Source organism: Puma concolor, chromosome B2 (assembly GCF_028749965.1).
Source record: "Puma concolor isolate L17-30 chromosome B2, mPumCon1.1.hap2, whole genome shotgun sequence".
Lineage (NCBI taxonomy): Eukaryota > Metazoa > Chordata > Mammalia > Carnivora > Felidae > Puma > Puma concolor.
In genome coordinates this window covers 104,185,163-104,190,724 of record NC_141671.1, presented here as the reverse complement: position 1 = coordinate 104,190,724, position 5,562 = coordinate 104,185,163, and the positions used below count along the sequence as shown (strand labels likewise).

The 5,562-nt window shown below is 38.7% G+C and overlaps 1 long non-coding RNA gene across 1 annotated transcript; it reads left to right on the top strand.

Moving 5' to 3' along the window:
• The first annotated feature begins 1,514 nt into the window (after positions 1-1,514).
• LOC147581158 (uncharacterized) lies at positions 1,515-2,845 on the top strand. Its single transcript, XR_015250858.1, has 2 exons — positions 1,515-2,196; positions 2,459-2,845. It is a non-coding gene; the product is annotated as an uncharacterized LOC147581158 (long non-coding RNA).
• The last annotated feature ends 2,717 nt before the right edge of the window (positions 2,846-5,562 follow it).

The following is a 5,562-nucleotide window of genomic DNA, read 5'->3' as shown; positions in this document are numbered from 1 at the left end:
GCAGGCACCTCCTAATCATAGACCTTACCCTACTCTTGCCTTCTGTATTGAGGAAGTCTGCTATGTTTTGAATACATGAACTTGATGTTGAAACATACAAATTACAGTTCAACTTTTTCCACACACCTACCTAAATTTAAATTTCACTGAATTTGGTAGAAACGAAGCAAAACAAATGCTATGGTTTTAAAGCAGTCAGATTAGTTGACTTGACCCATGTGACAGTCACAGTAACTAGTCTGACTGAAACTTTTATGGTCCAACCAGCTTTGAGAACACATTTTTATAGAACTTCGTTATAGTAAGTTCATAAAGATAAACTAATGTGACTCAATCTATTATAATACAATGCTTTGTCATCATTTGCCATTGTTTACATTAAAAATTTTTTTTAACATTTTTATTTATTTTTGAGAACAGAGAGAGACAGAGTGTGAGTGGGGGAGGGGCAGAGAGTCAGGGAGACACAGAATCCAAAGAAGTCGCCGGGCTCTGAGCTGTCAGCACAGAGCCCCATGTGGGACTTGAACTCATGAACCGTGAGATGGTGACCTGAGCCGAAGTGGGAGGCTTAACTGACTGAGCGGCCAGGTGCCCTGCCATTGTTTAATATTTATCTATTTTAAACTTTGTTTAGATGCTACGTCAACATTTGTTTTATATTTGATAATGTATAGGAGAATGTTTTAGAATTGACTTGATTGTTAGGTAAATGTCAAGTCTGTTCTTGAATCCCTGTCCTGTGCAACTTCATTTTCATGTTGATGGTAATGCCCGGGAGTGATAAGGATCTGCTTACATACTTCTTTAGGGACTTTAGCTTTCAGGAAATAGGAAAGCTGTTCCTGTAACACCTTAAATACATAAATTGTGGTGAGCAGTTTAAATTATGCGAGTGGTTTAGCTTTTAAAAATTCCTCGAAAAGTGTTGGTATTGAACTTAGATTCAAATAAGACGTATTGGTGGAGAGAAAAAAGGGAGTAAATGAGGCTGAAAATCATCAAGATCTGCGGGTCAAATACACTTTAATACAAGTTATAGTATCAGAAGAAAGGCAAGATTTTATTTTCTTTGAAGGTTAGTTAAAAGTTGTCTGTTTCTTTTTCCCCTGCCCTCCTTCACCTTCTCTGATCTTTTCCAAGTCACTTTCATTTGAAAAGTCATTTCTTTCTTGGAATAGTCTACTGTGTATAAGTTTTCAGCTATGGATTGAAACATGGGCATTTTTATGATGCCAAAATTATTTCTTTTCTTCTCTCTTTTTTGCCTGCCTATCACAAATGCCTGGGAAGATTGTCTCTTCCTTGACTAGATCCCAAAGAAAGTTTTTTGTTTTGAAACCATAAACATTTCCCATAGCATAATCTTTGAATTTGTCTTCTTAACTTTTTTTCTTTCTTTCTTTCTTTCTTTCTTTTGGTTTTTTTTTTTTTTTTTTTTTTTTTTTTTTTTTTTTTTTTTGCTGTCGTTTCAGAGGGACTAAGATCTTTCACTGTTTCTTATCAAGTGAAAGCATCTTAAATTCTAATTTCAGTTTTCACAATACTTTCCCGTTTTCTGAGTAGCCTGCGGATTGGTCTTCCTTCCATACGTTTTCACTCCTATAATTTTAGGTTTTTCTTTCCCATTTGATAATAGTCTATCCTTATTGTTTGTTTCATCTCCTCCTCCTCATTATCTTAACCACTTCTTATCAAGGCCTCCTTCTAGACAGGGTTTTAGGCCCTATCAGTGTGGCTTGTACTAGACCTACAACGACCTACAAGTTTTACAGATAGGAAACTGAAGCTAAGGTAGAGGGTTAGGCCAGATAATGGCTCCCAAAGATGTCCACACTAATCTCCAGAACCTGGAAATATGTTTTACCTTATATGGCCAAAAGGACTTTGCAGCCCGTAAGTACGATTTAGACCTTGAGACGGGGAAGATTGTTTGGGGGTTATCTGGGTGGGTCCAATCTAATCACATGACTCCTTAGATGCAAAACCTTTCCTGCCTGGGTTACAGAGAAATTTGACAAAGAGGAAAGTCACCGGCTTCAGAGTCAAAGAAGAGACTACAAGGAAAAAATGCAGGCGATCCCAGGAGCTGGGAAAGAGAAGGAAACAGAGTCTTCTCTAGAGCTTCCAGTATGAACACAGCCTTGTCAACAATTTAATTTTAGCCTGGGTCTCGCCAGAGACCAGAGCTGCAAGGTAATGGATCTGTACTGTTTCAGTTCCTAAGTCCGTGTTAACTTGTTATAGAGCAGCAATGGAAAACTAGTACAGAGAGGTTAAGTGACTTGTTTATGGTCACACAACTTTTTAAGAGCTGGAGCCAAAATGCCATTGCTGATTCATCTCCCCAGCCTTCCTCTATGACTTGCTATTTTCTTAGTAGCAGGAAGAGAGAGCTGATATTTCTCACAGCACGTGGAACTAAGTCAATTGTAGTCCTTTTTTTTTTTCTTTCCAGCCTTCATTTTTTGTCTTAAATATCTCGCACGATGTACACTTCTTGAGAGAATCCAGTTCATAAATGATAGTAGAAAAATACACATAGTTGAAGTGACCCTGCTGTAGTACTCCATCAACAACGAGTTTGAAAAGCAAGAGATGGGGGCGCCTGGGTGGCGCAGTCGGTTAGGCGTCCGACTTCAGCCAGGTCACGATCTCGCGGTCTGTGAGTTCGAGCCCCGCGTCGGGCTCTGGGCTGATGGCTCAGAGCCTGGAGCCTGTTTCCAATTCTGTGTCTCCCTCTCTCTCTGCCCCTCCCCCGTTCATGCTCTGCCTCTCTCTGTCCCAAAAATAAATAAACGTTGAAAAAAAAAAAAAAGAAAAAAAAAAAAAAAAAAAAAGAAAAGCAAGAGATGAAAATTGAAAAACGTAAGTAGAACCTCTACCTGTCATGTGGAATTTGCTAACAATTCAAAAGTCCTCTGGTTCACCATCGTTACAAGAAAAGATATGCTGCATTCTATAAGGCGCCGGAGGTTAAATGACAAGTTAAGTTAGTATCTAGTTTGTGTGACAAAGGCTGTTGCTAAATCTCTTACCCCACACCCAGTTCACTAATCGCATTATTTCGTTGTCTCTTTATTGTTCTGTTTACCTAGGCAAAACAAAGCTTTGTAAATATTGACGAAACAAAGGACACTTTAGGAAGGATTCCAAGGACTCCCTGTACTTTCAATACCTTCACTTTGGAGTTACCTTCAAAGAGCCTAAGATTGTAGCTGAAAACGGTCCAGCTTCTCCCACACCTTGAGAGACTGCGTTGCTGTAAGGTAACCTTCAGGACAGAAAACAGCAGCGGGGGTGTGGGATGGGGAAAGTGGTTTGGATGGCTGAAAGTATTGTAACACAGTACTGAACTTCTTGTTTTGCACAAATGTTTATGGAATAAAGTGTCTTCTTTTCCACCGTGAGAATTTCTGAATATTATGTCTGAAGGCTGAATAAGTAAAGGATTAACAAATAGGTAAACATCAAACAGGTTGCTAAATACTGTCAGGGAACACTAAAGGTAATCACAAATTACCTTTTCATTGAAGAGTACTTTTAAAACGGTATATGTTCTCTGAACATCCGTGATTATTCAAAGAAGGCCAATTCTGAATTTGGGGGGAGTGGCCTATTGACTCCTCAAGGTTGAATTTTTGTGGAATTATTCCATGATCACTTTTGGTGGGTGCCATCTTCCTCAGCCCTGACCACGAGAACAAAGGTGCTTTCCTTCAGATACAGGGCATCCTCCTAACAAAAATACCAAAACCAATCAACCAACCAACCAACCAACAAAAAGAGCTATTCTCCCATCAACAGAAAGCTAAAAAATAGGAAAGTATGAAAAAAAAAAGTCAACTCTCTTATTTAAAAAAAAATTGTAGTCCCAATCAGTTTTCATTATATGAAGACTATCATCTAGGCCCTTGGATGCTAGCTGCTCACTTTTCTAATTTATAGTATTGATGCAGGAAACATGATGCCACATAAGAGATTTGCCATGGTGTTCTACATGGTGCTCCAAGTGAGAATGGAGGCTCCAGTCACCTCTTGGCTTTGACAACCTCTGTAAACTCAGTGGTAGAAGTTTCTGTCTGAGATTGACCGAAGGTCTCCTTAAGATGGGAAGTCTTGAGCCATTTGGAATTTAGCATTTTACAGCTAAAGAGAAAGTCAAGCAATGTAAAAGTAAATGTCGGATCTGGTTGAAAGCCAACTTTACCAGCTAGATCTGAATAAATGCATTTACCTTGAATAAAAGCCTTGAATAAAATACCCTTAGGTATTCTAACTTGACAACAGTTATTTATTTATTTTAACGTCAATTTCTACATGTCGTCTTTTTGATATAAGATTGACATTTGTGTGTCTTTGCTTTCTTCCAATCTATAATAAGCTTTAATAAATACAGAGCAGTGTATACCCAGAGATAGATGTATTCTATTTTTGGGCATTTGAATGGCACCAACTTCCTCTTTCAAAACAAAGAAGTTGACTTTTTTTCCAAACACCCATCATGCCAGTGCTACTGACCTCACATTGCCCTGACTTTTTGCCTCTTAGGCTGAGTAAGCCCATCCAATGAAGCATCTATGCAAACTGGGGCTGATCAACAAGGCATACTTCTTCTTCTTTTTTTTCCTTTTGACCAAAAAGATACTAGAACCAAGATAGGTTCATTTTGTAGACCGCCCCACCTTCTTGGAGTGCATGATGTGGCTCTTTGCAACACTCACAGCTCACCGTTATCAACTGATTGGCAATGTCTCTTGTGGGCACAAGAAAAATATGATAGTGCAGACACCGCACCAGAGTCTGTTTTTTGAAATGAACAACAAAGTCATTTGATTCCTGACTCACTGTGGAGTCAACACTGTCTGATCTTAGGGGCCATAGCAGACCCTCTGCTTCTACTCTGCACTCTCTGACTTCGGAAATTTTCCATCAGAGCTTCAGTCTTTGTCTTCACATCTCAATGGTTGTCGATAATGTATGCATAAAGCATTTATAAGAAACTTACCATGAAGGTATCCTTTAGGGCAAAGGTCTGGAAAAAAATGGAATGAACGGTTGGCCCTTATTTTTCATTTCGTCAATTCTATAGGTTGGACTTTCAACATAAACTTAAACTTGAAGTCTAATAGGTTAAACTGTCTAACTTCATGCATTAGTTATTTTTTAAAGGCAAGTAGATCATCTGTATTTTTATTTATATATCTTTGTATTAAAAAGCCTACAAAATGTCATAGTGCCTGCATGTGCCTATATATTTGTGCAACCAGCATTTAGAGCTCACTTTGTGCTGGGCTTTGTGCCAGGTCATAGGCACAGCCATGGCACCAGCAGACCTCCTCTTTCTTTTTTTTCTCTCTCTCTTTTTTAATTTTTTAAATGTTTATTTTATTTTATTTTTTTCCAATATATGAAATTTATTGTCAAATTGGTTTCCATACAACACCCAGTGCTCATCCCAAAAGGTGCCCTCCTTAATACCCATCACCCACCCTCCCACCCCCCATCAACTCTCAGTTTGTTCTCAATTTTTAAGAGTCTCTTATGCTTTGGCTCTCTCCC